The sequence below is a fragment of the Zeus faber genome (assembly GCF_960531495.2).
Source record: "Zeus faber genome assembly, chromosome: 6".
Taxonomy (NCBI): Eukaryota; Metazoa; Chordata; class Actinopteri; order Zeiformes; family Zeidae; genus Zeus; species Zeus faber.
This window is the reverse complement of record NC_137201.1, coordinates 22213598-22234708: the sequence shown is the minus strand read 5'-3', so window position 1 is coordinate 22234708 and position 21111 is coordinate 22213598.

Below are 21111 nucleotides of genomic sequence, written 5' to 3'. Positions count from 1 at the left end.
ACACACACACACACACACACACACAAGCACGCACACACACAAACACACACACACACACACGCGCGTTTCCTACGAGGCCACGCAACGCGGGGCAATCGCCGCTCAAATTCCGTGTCGTGAGATTCCGACGCTGCTTCCAAAGTTTCCTCTGATTCCATTGTTCCCGCTCCTTTAATAACAGGATAAGGAAGCTCTTTGAGCCCGAATTAATGGCTGACGATGAATATTCATGAGGTAGAGCCCGAGGAAGAAGACGGCTGTGTCTTTTTTATCGGCTACTTCGGGAGGTTGGGGGCGGTGGCGGTGGGGGTGGAGAAGGGGGGGGGGGGGTACTTTAAGATTCATTACGTTCAGAGTTAAAATCCCTGAAGAGGAAACAGCCTCGTTTTGTCTCACAGAGGGAAATCTGTTCAAAATCATTCTAATATACGGGGGCAGCGGCCTCAGGAGGCGCAGTGGGTCATCTAGTAATCTGAAGATTGCCGGTTCGATCCCCTGCTCCTCCTGGTAGCGTGCGGATGTGTCCTTGAGCAAGACACTTAACCCCCTAACTGCTCTCCGGGCGCAGCTACGCACAGCCCACTGCTCCTAGCTACGTCAGTTACTAGGATGGTGAAATGTGGAGAAATGCATATTGTTGCCTCAGTACTTTCTCTCTGTGCAATGACAATTAGTTGAATCTAATATAGTGACTGTATTTTATAGCTATTATTACATTGCTCTGTTGGAATACCTGATTCTGATTGGTCGGTCGGTTATTTCCGAATAACGACAACAGATCTGCAAATAATGACACGTTGCCACGAGCAGCCACTGCACCGCCTGGTTTCACATCCCTCATCGCGTCACTCCGCCTGAATACTAATGCAAACGCTAGCTAGTGGCGCCATCCGGTGGCGCTACATAGGAACTACAATGGAAGACTTGAAGAGACGAAATCGGACGTCGATAAAAAAGGAAATACAAAAAGGTTGAATTACATTTTTTTTTTTTTAATAATCCTCAACATCCCATCCAGCATGCGGCATTTAACATGTTCACGTGTCAATTCCATGGATTTATTTATTTTTTATTCTGCTTACACTGCGTACGCACGCTGGGGTCGTTGGTTTGTGGAGAAAAAATAATAACAACTTGAAAAAAAAGCCCAAAATATCCTTCCGCTTTCTCCCTCTCGGCGGAGGGCTCGCTCTCCCGCAGGATGAAACCGGAGAGAGGATTTAAAGGTTAGGCCCTGCTTTTGATCCGGCGCCTTGGCAACGCTACTGAGCCGGGGCCGCTGGCCCCTAATACCCCGCGCACACCTGCACACACCTGCCTTATTACACAACGCGGCGCTGCCCCTCAGCGCCTCCATCGCGCCTCCTCCTCCGCCCCAAAACGGGAGGGGGAATTAAGACCTAATCCTCCCGTCCGCACAAAGCCTCCATGCAGGTCGTGGACCGGCGGACGGCAAGTACGGGGCCGGGGTAACAACACACCAAAGGGCATTTTCTGGGGATGTGGAGCTACACGAAAGGTCATTCATTAAGCTCCTTCCCTGAGAAAGTTTCCCAGCGAGTCACTGTGGTTCTGCGGTTCCTTGAAGAACTTCAAACGCACGAAGCACTATTCCAACTACAACGAATTCAACTAAATGTCAGAGCTGGCTTGCTTGGGAGTTCGGGGGCCGGCGTTCAAGAGCCGTCTTGAGGGTAAGGGTATTTTTGTTATAATCTCGGCTTGACTCTGATGAGCACAGTCCTTTTTTTTATCTAGACTCGGTCGCAACAGCGAAATCCCCCTTCTCTCAGTTTTCACAAACACAAATCTGAAATAGGATTTCACCATGCTGGTTAATATCAACACAAAACATACAAACCCTTTTCCATGTGTTTTTATTGAAGCCCAGCCATGCACCCGTTCTGTGTGTCAAGAGACACGGTGCATTAGTGGAAATTCCGAGGTTGCTTGTGTCCAGTTTGGTTTTGGTTTGTGTTGGCAGGGCACCGCAAATATTTTAAGTTGAGATAATGGCTTCAGCCGACTGCCGCGAAATGGGGCAATCGATCAAACTGAGTGTCAGGTTAAAACATATCAGTTAAAAGTTGCTCTCAGCAGCTTTCGCATAACAGGGAGGGGGCCCGGGGAGGAAACTCATCGCGGACGCGGTGAGATAAAATACTCTGGTGAATCCGGCTCCGGTGCCCTGAGTCTGGTAGAAAAAAATAAAAATAAAAACCCGGCGCTGACTGAATTTAGTCGGAATTTATTTTCCTGACACACTAACGACCGTTTGTTAGCATTTCGATGTGCTGACGCTGGCTCCTCACCACTTCATAACCTCCTGCACTGACAGCTCTGAGGTGTGTGTGTGTGTGTGTGTGTGTGTGTGTGCGCCCGCTGACTCAGGGCTTTCTCTCTCATCTCCTCCCAGCAGCCAGAGGTTTAAGCCACATGGCGAGGAAAGCAGAAGGTCCGGACGGGTTCAGGAGCCGCCGGGTCCCTGACCAGGCCGGGGACTGCTTTTGCTTTTGGATTCATTTTTGATTTTGATCTGCATTACGCAAGGACCCCAATTGATACGATTTTGTCTCTGGGACCCCCACTCTACAATCTCTAGTGGTGGTAGCGTCTTGTAAGTTAATTAATGGAAACTTTTCATCTATTTCAATGGGGACCCCCTGGAATCTCTTAAAGGACCCCGAGAGGGTTGGGGTTAGAGTTATCTTTAGAACCCCCTCTTGACAGCGCGGTCACTGAAACTCCGACACCAGGAGGTGACCTGGGAAGTTGATCGTAGCGTCTTTTCCAGATGTTTGGCGGCCGGCCCGTGGCTCCAGTTCTGCGGAAGCGGAATTTCTCTAGTCGACCAAACAATATAAAACGAAATCGATGATATGATCGAAGTATATCGCAAGACTGCTTCTTGTAATAGTTTATCGATACGCTCCATTTTGTTTCACCAACTGTAGCTGTTCGCTCTCCAAAAATCACTCCATTTCCCCCCATTTTGCCACACAAGGCTTAAGAAAAACAAAATAAAGACCAAAGTGTCACGACGTCCTAACACCTCAGGGGGGCGCTCATCAAATTGATGAGAGTATTTATGTATTTTCTTTTAGTCCGGGCCAACTTCAGATTCTGCATGGACCTTGTTTTATCACCGGTTTGTGAAATAAAAAACAGATTGTGCTGAATAAATACATTATAATAAGTATTATGATACCCGGTGACTCCCGCCCCTGCCGGGAATCAGGTGAGAGCAGATATTTCGGAATATTTCCACGTCTCGGATGATTAATCACTGCGGCTGCCCGTGAGCAGCACGACACCGTGGATCCAGCTTGGCGGCGCAGAGAACACTCGCCGAGCGGGGAAACGCTCATCGTTCAAAGCCGTGGACACACGGATACACACGCACGCACACACACGGTCCTGAATGTTGACAGATGTTTGAAATAAATGCAGAGGAATTAACCTGTTTATAAACGTGTAATATAATCACTTAGGATGCTTTGGGAAGTGCGTATTGACACGTGCTGTAACTTGGTTTATTTAGCGTCGCCGAGCTGTATAAATTACAATGCATTAACACGGTTTATTTAACTTCACATGCCGTACAAATGAGAGCGCCACCTACCACAGGCCGACCCAGCCAACTTCAGCACTGCGTCCTGAAAAGAGCCTTTCAGCAGGTATAGACGCTAAATACCCACAATGCATCTGTGGACCAACCTGGTGGTCCAGCAGCAGTTCAGCTCGCACCTCCTGCCTAAAACAACAACAGAACGCGCGAGACGCAGTCGTCTCACACACTCACACACTCACACACACACACACACACACACACACACACACACACACACACACACACCCACACACCAGCCAAGCCGCGTAGGTAGGGTCCACCTTCATTCCTCTGGAATCTAAAACACTCTAATCTCCACATCTGCCTCCGCAAGTGCGGGGCCACATGCCGAGTGCCGTGGAATAACACGGTGTTTGCCAAACCAACACCGAAGGAACAACATCGCAAATTCCTTCCACTCTCGAACTCCTGTAAGCAGCAAGAAGATCAGTCCATGGAGCTTCAGAGGAAATACAACATCAAATAGGATGATATCAGTTAATATAGGTGATAAAGAGGCATAGCGTGTAAACAGGGTTCCCTGTGAGAGGCGTATAGATAGAAGAATATAAATATGTGTGTGTGTGTGTGTGTGTGTGTGTGTGTGTGTATGCGTGTGTGTGTGTGTAAGAGAGGGAGAGATCCTATCAGTTCTTCCTGATAACGTCTTAAATCAGAGTCGAATTCAGATTTTATTTTATTTTTTATTGCATTTGCTCTCCGGGCCAGTAGCGCATAGTAGTCAACTAAGACAGTGTTTCTCAATGTGAGGTCCTCAGACCCTCAGGAGGCCCTTCGAGAGGTTCCAGGCGGTCCATAGCAAAATTATTAATAGTTAAACCTTTTTTCCTGTAGCAGTTTAGAATGGTCCCATTGAAAGGCGCATTATAAAATAAATGTATTATTATCATCATCATCATTATTATTATTATTATTATTATTATTATTATTATTATTAACAAAACCGTTGCACTGTAAGAGCAGGCGTGTCAAACTACTGGCCCGGGGGCCACATCTGGACCGCGAGACAATCTAATGCTGCCTGCAACATGGTGATAATACAGTATATTGATAAAAAGCATGGTGATGCTTTTAAATACCTAATTTGTCCACGCAATTTTACTTAATACTTTCAAAATATAAAACTGAATTAAATTGATCATGAGAGAGATTTTTTCATGGTTGCATGTCAATTTCTAACAGTATTACGAGGCAGTTTTTCCCTTGAAGGTCAAAACGGGCCCTGAGAAGAAGACGACCGGGCGAGCGGCCCCCAGGTCATTTGAGTTTAAGGCTCCTGCATTAGAGAATGTAGAATAATGAGTGTTTGGACCCTAGTGTCACTGTAATATCCATAACTATAGTATAGAAAGGCATGGAAGTTTGGAATTAATCATATTTAACAGTAAAAATCTTCACAGTTTGGCCTCCCAGAGACTAAATCTCATTGAATGGGATCCACAGCCGAAAGCTAGGGCCACATTACGTGATTCACAAGGCCAATTTGGCAACGATTTGTGATCGGGTCGTGGTGGTCCAGGGTGGTACAGGGCGGTACAGGGTGTGACAGGGTAGTCCAGGGTGTTACAGGGTGGTACAGGGTATTTCCAGGGTGGTCCAGGGTGTTACAGGGTGGTACAGGGTAGTCCAGGGTGGTACAGGGTGGTCCAGGGTGGTACAGGGTATTTCCAGGGTGTTACAGGGTGGTACAGGGTGGTACAGGGTGTTACAAGGTGGTACAGGGTGTGCTAGGTTGGTCCATTGTAGTACAGGGTAGTCCAGGGTGATACAGGGTGGTAGAGGGTGGTCCAGGGTGTTACAGGGTGGTACAGGGTGGTACAGGGTGGTCCAGGGTGGTACAGAGTTGTACAGGGTGGTACAGAGTATTTCCAGGGTGTTACAGGGTGGTACAGGGTGTGCCAGGTTGGTCCATTGTAGTACAGGGTAGTCCAGGGTGGTACAGGGTGGTCCAGGGTGGTTCACTGTAGTATAGGGTAGTCCAGGGTGGTAGAGGGTAGTCCAGTGTGTTCCAGGGTGTTCCAGGGTGGTACAGGGTGGTAGAGGGTAGTCCAGTGTGTTCCAGGGTGTTACAGGGTGGTGCAGGGTGGTACAGGGTGTGCCAGGTTGGTCCATTGTAGTACCGGGTAGTCCAGGGTGGTATAGGGTTGTCCAGAGTGTTACAGGGTGGTAGAGGGTAGTCCAGTGTGTTCCAGTGTGTTCCAGGATGGTACAGGGTGGTACAGGGTGGTGCGGGGTGGTACAGGGTTTGAACAGGGCGGTACAGGGTGGTACAGGGTGGTACAGGGTGGTACAGGGTGGTACAGGGTTTGAACAGGGCGGTACAGGGTGGTACAGGGCGGTACAGGGCGGTACAGGGTGGTACAGGGTGGTACAGGGTGGTACAGGGCGGTACAGGGTTGTACAGGGTGGTACAGGGCGGTACAGGGCGGTACAGGGCGGTACAGGGTGGTACAGGGTGGTACAGGGTGGTACAGGGCGGTACAGGGTTGTACAGGGTGGTACAGGGCGGTACAGGGCGGTACAGGGTGGTACAGGGTTGTACAGGGTGGTACAGGGTTGTACAGGGTGGTACAGGGTTGTACAGGGCGGTACAGGGCGGTACAGGGCGGTACAGGGCGGTACAGGGTGGTACAGGGTTGTACAGGGTTGTACAGGGTGGTACAGGGTGATTTACAGAGTCGTAGCTATCATCGATATGTGTGTGAGAGAAAGACTCAAATTTCTCTCAATACGATACCAAGTCAAGATTCAATCAAACACATCTGATTTTATGAGGACGAGCCTTCCCCAAATCATTTGGCGCGTGCACGTCAAAGCCTCAAATAGCAACGGCAATTTTCAACAGCCAATGAAAATTGGCGTCACAGGAAGGAGAAGGGGGAAACCGGAAGTTCAGGAAAACCAAAGATGCACCTGCACCAAGGAACCAACTCCCTTCTCCCTCCACGGCTTACGCCATATTCTGGTGTTTCCTGGTGTTTTGTTTTTTCGTGCACTATGGCATCCATGTTTGTTTCGCCGTCAAAATATTGCGAGATATTTCGAGATATTTCGATATTTAACACCACAGAGCGGCAGTTCAGTCCCCCCTGTGCGTGCGCCAGGGGGAACTGAAAATCTGTGGGTGTCAGTCGTTCCATGCGCGCCGCTCCATCTTCATCGCCGTTCACAATTCAAATAAAATCCCGCAAAGTGGCCCCGGCTTAATGCGGATCCAATTGAGTGTACTTGATATGAAAAATGAGAAGCCTCTAATGGAGCAAATGTTTCCGTGCTGATTCTGGACGACTCTGACATCTGTAACGGAGCGGAACAGGTAGAGACGCCTCCGGGGAGTTCAACACACACGCACACACACACACATACACACACACACGCACACACATACACACACACAAAAAAACAGGGCGCTCCCACATCACACCCAGACCCACAAACTGTGTTGACTTTGGCCCCGACTTGGTTTTCAACTCAAACCCACTCAGTGACTCCCAGTTTATTTGGGGTTTTTCTTCTTTTTTTATTTTTCATCCGATGAAGAAATATTCCATCTTTTTTCCCTACAACTGTGTCCTTTAAGACCTTCAAGGGATCGGAGGCGCGTCGCCGTCTGGACGAACAATTCCGTAAATAATAGGAAAAAAAAAATAAAAATAAGAGGCGCATGCGACATTTGACTCGACCTTCGCCAAACGGCGGGGGGGGGGGGGGGGGGGGGCGTTTTTTTTTTTTCAATATTACCCGGCATTCTCGGCGGGCGTTGTTTACGCCATTGTTTATCATCGCCCCGCTCTCAGCGTCTCGCTTTTGAGCTACGGGAGGAGGGAAAAAAAAGAAAAGCGAATAAAGAAAAGAAAAAGGAAAAAAAAAGAAAAATAAATCAAATCAGCCGACATGAGACGCAAGGTCGTAAATCTCTCCTTCTCTTGTCGCCGGGCAATCTTTTCTTGTCATCTCTTGTTGTGGGCCCCAGCTGAATGGCCTGCTCCCATGCCGTCCTGCCACAGCAGATTGGATTTTGATGAAACAGATACTGCAGTTATGGACTGCGCCGCCGCTCTTCATCCATTAGAGAGGAAGAGGAGGAATAAAGGAGGAGAAGGTTCCTGCCGACCGCTCTCCGCTCAAGCACAATGTCAACATCCACAAATACAACTGTTTGGAGAGGAGACAATAGTGAAATCAAGCGAAAATGAAATTTTTTTTTTTTTTATTTTAAATTTAAAAAAAAAATTGCTTGACGAGATTTCCAAAAACGAGACAAAAGTTTAACAAATATTTTGGTATCTTCAAAAAAATGTCTTTGTTTGTCATTAGGTCTTGAGATTTCTTCATTATTTGAAAAAAAAAATCTTTAAAAATAGCAAAATATTGCCTATTTTAGATAGATATTTATATTTAAAAATAGATTTAAATACATTTAAAAATACCTAATATACTTTTTTTTTCCCCAAAGTGAGATATTTGAAGACGTATTTTTTAAAGCCAACTGAATATTCCTACACACAATTATAAAATCAGTCAATTTCTCTCAAAAGAACAAGTAGGATCTATGGGATTTGTTTTGGATATTTTTCGGTATAATGTTTTTAAAAAGCCTGATAACGTCTATTTTCCTAAAGAGGCAGAGACGACAGGGCATCTGCTGTTTCCCAGACGTCCCACGCTTTTTTAAGTCAACACCTTGCCCAGACTGGCTAGACTTTCTGTCAGATTGGTATTTTTATCTGTCACCGGGGCAAAATGCCGACGTGATGTTTTCACCGAGTTGACGTCGAGAAAGTCTCCTGTCGTTACCCCCAGAATGTTTTTTTCAGATTGGATAAGATTAGATTCAACTCTGTTGTCACTGCACAAAGTACCAGCGCTGAGACAACGAAAATGCACGACTCCCCTGCCGTCGTGGCAGAACTGAATCATCCCGCTGCTGTGCACTCATTTACTGCAGCGATTCAACGGAGCTGCGCCCGGGTCAGCAGAAACACGGCGGCTCCCACTGTTCAACTGTGAATATGCAGCTGTTCTCTCTCTCTCTCTCTCTCTCCCTCTCTCTCCCTCCCTCCCTCTCCCTCTCGTCCTCTCCTCCTCTCCCCCCTCACATGAAAACACCCATGGACAATTTTGATGCAAGATTCGCAAGCGATTCGCTCGCGCTGAACTGATCTTTTAAATGACTCGGGCGTCGGGGGAGTCGCTCCAGGGAAAAAACTCCGGCTTGGTGGTTTCGGTCACTGACGATCGAAGGAATGTGGACAAGAGGGCCAAAGCATTTGACCCAATTGACAGTGAATGTGACTGACTCACACTTTGCATTCCACCAAAAATAAATGTAAGAATTGGGAGAGCTGAACAGACTCTCCTGTCGCTCGCCCGTCGTTCAGGAAGTCCTCCCCCGCCGGAATCAACTAAACTGAGAGTCGGAAATTTTAACTAATCCTCCCCCCTTATCCCAACTGAGTCACTCGTCAAGGAACGGAGCCGAACGTTTCATCACCAATGTACAACCGCTCCTAATGGCCGCCTCCGGGATCGTGCCAAGCGCTGGACCGCGCCTTACCGCGGATTACAAACCATGAGCGAGCCTCCAGCCCCAGTTCGTTTTCTTTTTTTTCAAACAATACAAATGACCGGACCGTCCCGGGGACAATCTGACTCTAGATCTTTAATTATAGAGCGGCGCTCCAGCTTCGCAGCCCGGTTGCCTGATCACACCGGAATCGCCCGCTCGGCGCCTCTTTTCACCGAACCGAAGGGGGACCCGGGCCAACCCCAGAACCTTGCGTCGGCTTCGTTGTCCATCTCCCGGTCCTGACGTTCGGTCGTCCGCCCCTGGGCTGCGTCCTGGCAGAGGGAGCGTCGCCGCTTTTCCGACAAAAATTGTTCTCTCACAAGCCACTTAACTTTGTTTGATTAAGAGCCCTCCAGCGTCGGGGGGAAATCTATTCAGGAAGCTTAATATTGGGGAAAGGAAGAATGAGAAAACTATTAAAAACACATTAGCTCGGCTTATTTTCTTGCCGAGAGTTGAAGTCTGGAAACAGATGCTGCGTCGCTGCCCAGCGCCTGGCAGCAGCGGCAGCCGAGCGGCTCCTTCATTCATCACAGAGCGTCTAACGGCGCGCTGCAGGCAATTAGACACCGTGCACATGACTATTAGACTATTAGCGCATTTAAACCCATTCACCTTCAAAAAAAACACCATGTTCCTGCTCGGAGTGCTAATAGCAGACTGCAGCAGAAAAGCTATTATTCCATTTGGCAGGAGGATCGGCTCGGTTCAATAGTGACCGGCTCCAACAGCGATGACTCAACGGCAATTAAACACGGACTGGGTCACATTTGAATTATTTCGATATATGCACTGAAGTGGAAGTAGGAATAAAATAATCACGACAATGTTTTAATTCATTTGTTTAATTTTAACCGCGACTGAGGACCTCCCCAAACAAAGCGCATGCATCTTTAAAAGCTTTTAATCAACGGAAACGTTCCCTTTCACAATAGAAAATGGGTAAGTTCACGTGATTCTTTCACTTCGTCTCCCAAAAAAAACCCAAAGCTTCAACGTGAGGAACGAGAAACTCCTCCTGGCTCCCTCGTCACAACAGGATGAGGTTCCACTGTCTTTCCTCCAAAGTGCCCCATCTGTGCATTCTTACGGAGAGAGGCGGCGGACCTCGCCACCAACAATGGAAACATCATATAAAGGGAAATTCATTGAATGGCTTTTTCTTATAAAGTACCAGCGAAGAAAAATCCTGAATATGTTTTTCTTTCAACAAAATAATGTTACGGATTAGCACTTTAATGTGCTGTAAATGGTTAAATGCTGAGGGTTCAAACTGTGGGTAAATGACATTGGATATGGTGGGGTACCAATAATCAAGGTCCTAGTGCAATGAATTTGTTGTGTGGGGACATCTTTTCTCTATATTCGTTTTCACATCCACCCCTGACCGACGTTACATCTTTGGCCAACCCCGCTATATGCGATACGGGGCGCTGACCCCGGCTTCCCAAGGGTTAGGGTGTGGGACAAAAACACCCAAAAGACGAGCGCGAGAAGCCACCGAAGACGCGACCGCGAGCTGACACTAGATCCTCTGTGACCGAGACACAAGGTCAAAGTCCGCTTTCCAGAGACATCCCTCATCCCGACTCTGGACAAAAAAACAAACAAAAAAAAACAAAACAGGACGGATCCTCTGACACAGCCGCCCTCAAAGGTCTTTGGGAGAGCCTTTGTGCTGGAAATGAGAAGGCGTGGCACTTTTGCGAGACCCCGAAAGCCATGATTTCAGGATTTAACCCCCGTCTCGGGTAATTCAAGAGTCAATGTTGACAGTGTTCAGTCCAGGCCAAGTGCCTGACAAACAAGGAGGATGCGCGGTGCGATTGCCTCCTGTGAACCCCGGTTATCCACATATTCCTACGTAGGCCCACGTGGCGCCCGGAATCCCAAAATCAACATTTGCACAGAGGCTTGTCGGGCGTCGGGGGTTAAAGCGGAGCGCAAGCAGCGGGAGAACCAGAAGCAGGATGAGGGCCCAGTGTCTTAAAAAGCTGTGGCTCCCTCCGAAAAGATGCTTCCAGGAGCCGCACGTGGGTCCAGCGAGCTCGGCGCAGGTCCAGTAATGCTCCAGAGATTTGACGCCCAATTGGAGCAAGACACACGACGCACACCCCGCACAGTCGGCGACTCAAGCCGACTCCGCCGCGATTGTAAGCAGAGATCATTAGAGCGGTCTACGTGGATGAAAGGAAGGAATGACGGGTACAGAAGGTTTCATAACTCCTACTGAAATATTCATTATGCATGAGCCTGCGGAGGAGTTTCAGTCAACATTATAGTCCAGTAACTCCAGTTATTTGGTCCATTTGGTCCAATTTCAGTCCGGTTCTTGGACCTTTTCCCACCCAGAAGTCGCTTTATTGTATGAAAATTGTGGTTATTTCTATTTGTGGTTTAGTATATTATATGAGAGCAGGGCCAGTGTGCGTAATGCATATTTTCAGGATTAAAGTGTAATTCTATGGGTCTTCTTGCCACTTGGCTGAAGAGCTCAGGCGAGTAATGGATTCCTGCCCCCTGATCTAAACAGACTAGTATATAATATCTGCACTCACAATGGAAAGGCCCACTTTGGATGAAAAAAAAAAAAAGACCCTAAAAGGACCCTTTGACAAGGCTGGCTACAGGCCATTATGATTTAAATAACGTTTGGAATAGGAAATAAGGATTCAAGAAGACATTGCCCATTGATATAAATGACTGCACATACTGTAGGGATCACCAGACACACCGTGTCTTAAAAGTGCTTTTAAAACACAGATACATGAAACCGGCGTGTTTGTCTTACCTGGGGAGCTTTGACCTGTTCCCCTGGATCTTCCCCTGCACGTATTGTCATATTTGAGAACTGGTTCTGCATCTCATCAGCTGTCCCGGGGTCACTCTGATGATGCATAGAAGCAAAATGGAGGTGCATTTAAACCAAAATGTTACTTTGAAGGGCAAAGTGAGTGGGGAAAGGAGGGTAGCTGGATGATTAACATTCAGGAAATTGGTACAAATAAAATCTAACTGTGTCTGAACCAGATTGCATTACAGTTCTGCAGAACACGTGGACACCTGTGGAGCTTTCCTACCTGCACAATTTAGTTTCCTATTATTTTCATTTCTAAACATCGCTGTTTAGCCTGCAGATATCAAACTGCACGGCACGCATGCCCCTCACCTTGCAGAAGCCAGTGACCTGCTGTGCAATGCTGCTGATGCTCAGCATGTACCGGTGCAGCCTCTGCTGGTACCTCAGGGCGGAGATCTGAGCCTGGCTCTGCAGAGCAGACACCCGGGCCAGGAGGCACTGCTCCCGGCGCCCCCACCGCAGCTGAGCCAGCCGGGCTTCGTGCTCCAGGGTGGCGCTCCGGAGCTCCAGGGCGTCGGCCAGGACGCGCAGCGCGTCCAGGCAGCTGTGGCCGCCTCTCAGCGCGTCCTCCCGGGGCAGCAGGAGCCCGCAGCCCCCGGGACACACGCACGCACCTCCGTCACCGTCGCCGTCGCCGTCTCCCCGGCGCGGTTCTCGTTTCCTTTGCGAAGCCATCGTCAGAACCGCATGGCAGACGCTCGGGTCCTTCTCGTTCTCCAGATTTGGGCAGTCGGCGCGCATCACTTTTTTTTTATTCTTTATTTTTATTGCAAGCAGCGGAGTTTGGAGACAGTTTTCATGGCGCTTCGGTCCCGGACGAGGGGGCTGCAGCGCGCACGGAGTTGTGCAAGGAGTGGGTTGAGCTCCAGCTGCAGGAAAACTTTATCCTCCTCTCTCTCACACACACACCACACACACACACACACACACACACACAGGGAAGAACACTTCTTCACGACCAGGGAAGTTTCACCGAGAAATACATCCTATAACAATATGCACCAATCCTTAATCCAACGCCAACAAAACACACTTTTAAGGTGTTTTGGTCATGTAAGAGCCATTATAATAAATACATGAGTACTTATAAGAGCCATTAAATACCACTTCTGTCTATATATATATTTTATTGTATTTTATTTCATGTTTGGACTTTAAACTGTGTTTCTTACACCTGGATTTCCTATAGTCTTATCTTATCTTAAATACTACTGAGTTTGATGTCACTGTGAATTGGGGAACTATTGTTTATTGGTATGTTTGCTGTGAGCTTATTTGAGTTAATTGTGAGAGATATTTAGATTTACAGGCGTGACAGTTACCCCTTGGCCCATTTGTTTTGAGTTGAGTTTTTGCAAAAGTGAACATGGCTGTGGATTTCCTCACTGAACCTCTCCCAAGTGAAGTTTTTGGTTTTTCTGAAAGTTTTTCACTGATTCGTCAACGAACCACCGACTCCCGCCGCTAGAGGCCGCCAACCCTTCACATGATTCTGAGGCACAGTTGCAGGCACCAGCGTCGGATTTGAAAAGCTCAGTTGTTTACCGACAAGATGATTTTTCTTTTTCTTTTTTTTTTTCAGGAAGTTTTTAGGCAACTCCCTTTTCTCCCTTTTCTCATGGCCAGAAATAAATCACTGGGTCAAGGCGTTGATGTTATTCTGAGCTTTTTGGTGATAGGCCTTAGGTCTGAGGCCACGGGGGCCACATTTGTGAGGATCTTTTTTTCCTCCTGGAGGATTTTTGTGAGACATCATTTCGTCCAAACTTCCAAACCTGCCCATACTATAGCTATAGGGAGACAACAGTGAAGCTAGGATCGAAACAATCATTACTGTACCTTCTCCAACGCCGATAGCGTCTTGTAAATGAAATAACAGGACCCCCTGGAACCCCTCGACGGGACCTCGGGAGCTCCCCGAACCTGGCATCGAGAAACCCCTGATTCCAACCGCGTAGCATCGAAAGGAAGAGGAGCCCCCTGCAACACAATATCCACAGGAATACCTTGACTTTTGTGAGCGTTCGTCCATAAGTCTGTCCCACAGCGTGAGGTACGGGGCCCCTTAGAGGGAGCGTCACGTTTCAGGGCCTCAGCCGCCGTCTGAGACGTGACGGGTGGTGTGTGACGGACCAACAGGTGTCGATTTACTGAGATAATACCGCAGTCTGGGTCTGCGCGGGGCGTCGTCCCACCTGTCTTTTTACAAAACACACACACACACACACACACACACACACACACACATGGCCGATCACAGGGAGGAAGAGAGATGTGTTCCCCTTCTTGCATCCCAGTAGAATGTTGGCCATTTTTCAACATGGGCTCTCATGTTACCTTGTGTTGAAATGTTGCGGTAAATGTCATTTTATAACAAAAAATGAGCCAGAATGACCTAAAACTGAACCCCCCCACCACCACCACCACCCGCTGTCAGCTGTCAATTGATACGTTTATATTTAATGTTTATCGTTAGGTCTAGTGAACGCGACCACACTTTAGGTTCATTTTTTTGGTTTATTTTAGGTCAGGTCCACTTCTTAGGTTTGTTGTACATGTCATATTTATCCATTTCTATTTGAGTGTTTAGGTTTGTGTACGTTGCCAAAAATTGCCAGAGTTTTTTTGTATTGTTTTCTTCTTACTTTGTAGTTTTTGTTTAACACTAGGTTTATTGTTTATTGCCATTTTTGTTATTTACCATTATTTGTTTGATTTATTGTATATTCTTACATTTTTCCATCAGACATGCAAGTTTTTTGTGTATTGCCATTTTCATTTTTTATTCTATTGCCTTATTATTATTATTTCTATTATTATTATTATTATTATTATTATTATTATTATTATTATTATTATTTATAGCCTATTTTGATCTGAGCTGTCCGTCTATCTATCCTATCTCAGGACATATATTTATTCCTTATTCATATTTATCCCTTACACAACCTGTTGCACTGTACGCCTTATTCCACTGTTGTTTCACTGGCTACTGCCTGTGATTAGATGCTAAACTACATTTTCGTTGCGCTGGTTGTACTCTGTGAAAAATGACAATAAAGATCAATCAAATCTAATTTAAAATATGACATTGAGAATATCTATCGGATGCCGTGGCGAGCAGCGGGAGTTGAGGTATGAAGAGGGACTCTCTTATCGAAAAAGGCCACGGCCACGGCCACATGTTCCGTCCAGATATCAGCATCTGTGAGCAGGTTTATCTTTCCCTCTTTGTTTCCTTTGTGATTTGATGTCACCCAAGAACTGAACTGAAGCCCTTAATCTCAATTAGAAATCAAAGCGATGCAGTGATTTGACCTAATCCCCGCCGCTGAAAGGGAGCGATGGCAATCTGTTGGTCCATCATCTGCTGGAGACCCGATAGGAAGGAGAAAGAAAAGGAACTGTTCAGTGGTCAAAAGAAAGGTAGTCGATGAGTCGTATCTATAAATAGAGTAGGGATGAAAAACCTGCTGCTAATCACGGTTATTTTCAAATAAAAGGACAACAAAAAGAAAATACCCCCCCAAAAAAATGACACCATTGAAAAAACAAAACAGGTTTCTCATCGGTGTCAGAGAATCCAAATGTAAAAAATAAAATGTTAATATTATTTTATATAAAAATTTCAAATGTTTCATACAGTTCCACAATACCCTGATAAAAAGGAGCAAAAGATTTCCATGAGGATTTGTGTGCGTGTGTGTTTTTTTGTTTTTAGGAATTTGGTTTTTGATGGGAGCTGGTTTTTTTTTTGGGATCCAAGGTGGGAAAGTCCCGGCGCCAGACCCCCCGCTGGGCCACCGGACCAGAGGAATTCTCCACATGAGAGTTAACCTCCACATCGTTCCACCACATCCATTTCCTCACACATCAGCTGGTGTGTGTGTGTGTGTGTGTGTGTGTGTGTGTGTGTGTGTGTGTGTGTGTGTGTGTGTGTGTGTGTGTGTGTGTGTGTGTGTGTGTGTGTGTGTGTGTGTGTGTGTGTGTGTGTGCGCGTGCGCGTGTGCGCGCGTTTAAACCTAAATATTTGGTCTGTAGTATCCCAGAATGCGTTGCTCTCAAGCAGGCCAGTTTACCCTGTGACTACATTAGAAAGGTTGGGAATGAGCAACCACACAAAAAAAACAAAATCATCACAAAAATCTGACCATCGGTTCAAAATAAATAAGACTATTTCCTCCAATAAAAACAGTCAGTTTTCCTTGTTTTCCCTCCAGCTCATTTGTGTCGACCAATCACAAGTTGCCCCAAAATGCAGATTTACCTTTACACTGAAATCCGCTTTTCCAGCATCAATGCTATTAAAATAGATGCCCAAAATCTTCAAATATAACATTTCCATTCTTTCCCGGTCCAGGAAAGTGCATGTTACAGCATTAGAAGGGAGTTAAGAGGAGAAAATATAAACATATAAATATATAAATATAAATACATAACGAGGCTGGGATCTCTGGTCTGCCTTTGCCGGACCTCTCCGCCTTCAGGTTGAGTGCACAACGGCAGTCCAGGACCAACCGTAAGATATCCGTGGACCAAACAGAGTGAAAAAGAGGGCTCCTGGATAATTTAAGGTGAGCGCATACTGAGATTAACCGCATCGATCGGGTTTGGATTGTGGGGGGGAAAGTAATATCGACCCCCAACCGGCGACCCGTGAGGGTGCCCCTCATTTCGAGTGAGCGGGAGAGAGGTGAAGGGGAGGGAGCCGCAGGACCAAGTGATTTAACCAACAGTAAATTGTGAAACTAGTGGTGTTGTGTGTTGCATTTGTCGAAGCAGACTAAAATAAAATCAATCAATAACAAAGTACAATACGCTCGCCACATTGACGACATGCAAATCTTTTTTTTTCTCTTTATTCAATTTTTTTTGACCAATTTTTGGATGCCATTTCCAGCCAGTTGCATGAGGTTTTTTAGAAGTCAGGGGGAAGAGCTGGAACCGATGGCCAATGATTGGCCTTTGTTCTTTCAATATTTTTGTTCAATATTTTTGCCAGGTCCTGGTGTAGAGTTTTATTTGCATTTATCTTATGAGTGGTAATAAGTTCACATGAATCTTGAGTCGTGTTATTGGCATCTGGGGCTGCGCTGGAACAAATGTGGATGATATGAATCCGGAGTAATATTATCAGTGTCTTGGGGTGCGAAATGCACCACAATCATACAAACTACCTGGCTGACAGAATCATGATGAAACAAGTGATGTTATATCATGTTATATATCAGACTAGCCCCAGACATGAACCCCTGGTGGAAGAACGGCATTATACACAATTAAGAGATGTCTCGTAAAATATATCGTTGGGATTGCTGCAAAAGAATATTGCAAGGCCTGAAATAATTTGGAAAAGAGAGAAAGTGTGTACGTGTGGAAAGTAATCCGATTGACAAAGTACTTGGGGGAGATATGGGGGAGATATGGTACAAACAATTGCAATTATGGGAAGAAATGGGCTTTTCCAAACTAACGCAAGTTTTAGTTTAAACCCGATTGAGAATTTAAGGGAAAAACTGGAATGTTATGAAAAGGGAGGGAAGAGAAGAAAAGGGAGGATAGGTTGGAAGGCATTGGACTGGGAGAAAACAACAGTCCCAACCCCACAACAAACGCTCCACCTTCAGATGCCTCAGAAGACCCCCAACTGTAAAGACACATTCGCCCTCCCTGTTCAGGCCCCAGCTGATCGATGCCCGACCATCATCCTCCAGATGAAAATGGTGAGCCACTCCCATTTCAGGTCGACTCCAAGATATTGACTGCTATGCATTAATAAACTTAGATCAAGCCCACCGTTATAGGAGCAGCAGGGCTAAGAATGGTGGACAACACCACACAGTACAGTTTCACCGTACCTTTAGATGTAATGGACAAAGGAGATGAAGTGAACATCACAACATTACGTCACAGCTTCATACTCGCCAACTGTTGTCCCGTTCACCTGTGTGGCCGAGAAACGATGTGTTTATTAGGCACTCACTACCGAGTGTACAGAGAGTGGTCTTCAAATCTTGTGTGTTAGGAAAGATGCAGAAATATCCATGGCTCAGTGTAGCACAGAAAGACCAGGTTATCACTATGCATGGGTTTTACAGCAAAGCGCTCCACATTCCATAATATAATGAATAACATTTTTTTTCAAAAGCTATGGAATTGTGGAACCACACCGGCAATTTTATAACCCTTCACATTTGCATTGTACTGCCGGAATTAGTAATGAAGGACAGGATCAAGAGTTTGAGGAAAAAATGGTTTGGGGAAAGTCATAAATGTGAATTGTTATCAGGAAAGGGAATTACTCAAGTGTTTGCATCGCTCTAAGAAGCAGGAATTGCTGTACTGCCCTTTATCTCCATTCATCACACCAATACTGCCTGTTAAGAAGGCAGACGAGGTCTCGTGGCGTTTTTTTCAAGATTTGCGTGCTGTGAAAGACGCCATTCATCACAGGGCGCCTGTTGTGTCCTTGTCCCACTACCATCTTGTCTGAAGTCCCGGGTACATCAAAGTGTTTTACTGCCTTGACCTTGCAAATATTTTCTTACGCTTCCCTGTAGATAAAGACTCACAATCATGGTTCACTTTCCTTTTAAAGGGAAACATTACACATGGTGTGACGTTACACATGCCACAGGGCTATGCAGAGTCTCCGGCAGTGTTCTCTGCCGCATTGGGAGAAAATGTAGCTGGTTTGGAATTTATGAATGGCAGCACATTAATCCAATACGTAGATGATTTATTGATCTGCTCGCCAGACGAGGAGTCGCAGGCGCTCCTAAAATGGTCACAAAGTGTCCATTTTAAAATAAACTCCAGCTTGTGCCTGAAAAGTACGTTCACTATTTGGGTCATGACATTATTTTTTCTTTTTTTCCCACATGGTCGCACACAGGGCAATTGTAGAGTTGCCCCCATTTTAGATATGCCAAGAACCACACATAAAAAAGTGGTTACTGTCGCTTCTTGATTGTGGCTTATGCGGTACTTGTCCAGCCATTATTGGAAATGGCTCATACAAAGGGCTTGTCGTTGTCAGATAGTGAGTTGATCGGACATCTGCCGGATATGACGTACCCTTTCACTTTAACTGTGGATGAGAATGATGGTTTCATGTTAGCTGTGTTGTTACAACCTCATGGAGATTAATTACGTTCTGTTGCCATTGTTATAGTATCACATGCTGTACGCTTCATCTTGCTACAGGGCAAAATTATTTGTTTTTTCTCCAGCAACAGCTCTCCATCATCAACATGTGCATCTTTCACTTCCTCATGTCACTTTGAAGTGATGCACCGTTCTTAATGCAGCTACTCTTCTTTTCACCGCTGACGTTGGCAATCCACATGACTGCTTGGCAGCAGTAGCCATTGTGGCTTCCATAATTTATGGATTGTGTAGGCAGGATTATGTTCAGGCAACAAGAAATCCTTCCAAAAAAATGTAACAACCCTTCAAAATTCACACACCGTTGGTTATTTTGTAGCCTAATTGATATTCTCTGAACATTATCCCTTACATATTAGACATTGTGATTATATTATTCTGTTATTACACTGGGGTGTATGCATTTATTTTGGTACTGAGACTGCAGTCGGCTATTCATCATAACTGTTTGGGAATCACAGATTTGTGTTTCGTACCCTGTAGATCACTCCACATACCCCACTTTGACAATAGTGGACGTAGACCAAGCAATGTTGTCATAATGTGTCTCTCAGCCAAGTGTCATAGTCTATACATTCACAGTTCTGCCCATCTGCCCGTCCTTGTAGGACCACTGCACAACCTCTGACCAGATGGCTGGGTGGTGATCAGTGTCTTCCAGAACGAACTGGAACTCTGCCATATTCCTGGGCCCGTTCCAGATCCTCCTCACCACGGCAGCAGCAGTTAAGTGGAACGTGTCCCATTGCAACAAAGTCTCCGACCCTCCAGAGGACTGACGAGCCAACGGTGAAGACAGAGAATCATCGAACATCGGTCACGTCTGTATGATCATCTTCCTCATCACCATCGCCATCGCCCGGCTGATCGCCCAACCCTGGAACACTGTCCCACAGTGAGGCTTGAACAAGAGCCGCTCCCCCACCCCACTCAAACCCACACCAGACCAAGGTGGACACGTTTCAACAAAATAAGAGAAGTCTGTTCAAGAACACGGACTGGAAGCCGTGAAGTTTTGACTCCACCGACCTCCAAGACAAAGACTCTGAACATATATGGCACTAACCATCCAATACTGGCTATACAGGGCCACCCGATCTCATGGTCAGGTTCTCCCTAGTAGCTACTCCCGCTGTATGTTTAGCAGAAATTCTCTCCATAATCCAACTTGTGTAGAGACTAACCTTTGACATTGGGGCAGAATAATCCCCAGGATTCAGTCCAGGATTTTTATTTTATTTTTTCCAAGAAGAATCTTTAATTATCACACAACACACCACACTACAACACATGCACACACACACACGCACATGCTTTTGGATGGTGGCCGGTGAAATGAGGCCTTCGCATTTAACCCATCCTGGCTTGTCCTTCCTCCGGGGGGGCAGCCAGGAGCAGTGGGCAGCATTTGTTGACCCGCCCGGGGACCTGGTAACGAGTGTCCATCGCTGGTCAGATGATGATGTGTGCAAGTTTTTAGTGGGGTCCTTACTGACGTTAGGTAGGGAGAACATGTAAACTCCACACAGAAAGGCTCCTATTTGGGAGATACCCGCCCGGAGCATGGTGCCACATAATTTTACCATCCCCGATTGGATCCCAGGTTTGCCCTATTATGATAAGGAAGACGATGTTTGTGTCTAATTATGTTTTCCCGCACTTACAGCATGCATTAGTCATTATGTTCAAACAATGAATTTCTGTTGATGTCATTCAACCCGGTCTCAGGCTTTTTCGTGCTCACGAAAATGTATCTACTGAATCGTGTCCTAGAGTACGATTGTCTGACTTTTTTCATGCAACAAATAACAAAATTTAAACCAAATCATTTGAATGGGGAGTATGATTAAACTTTAGAAGTGGGCGGGGGGCATACGGTAGAAG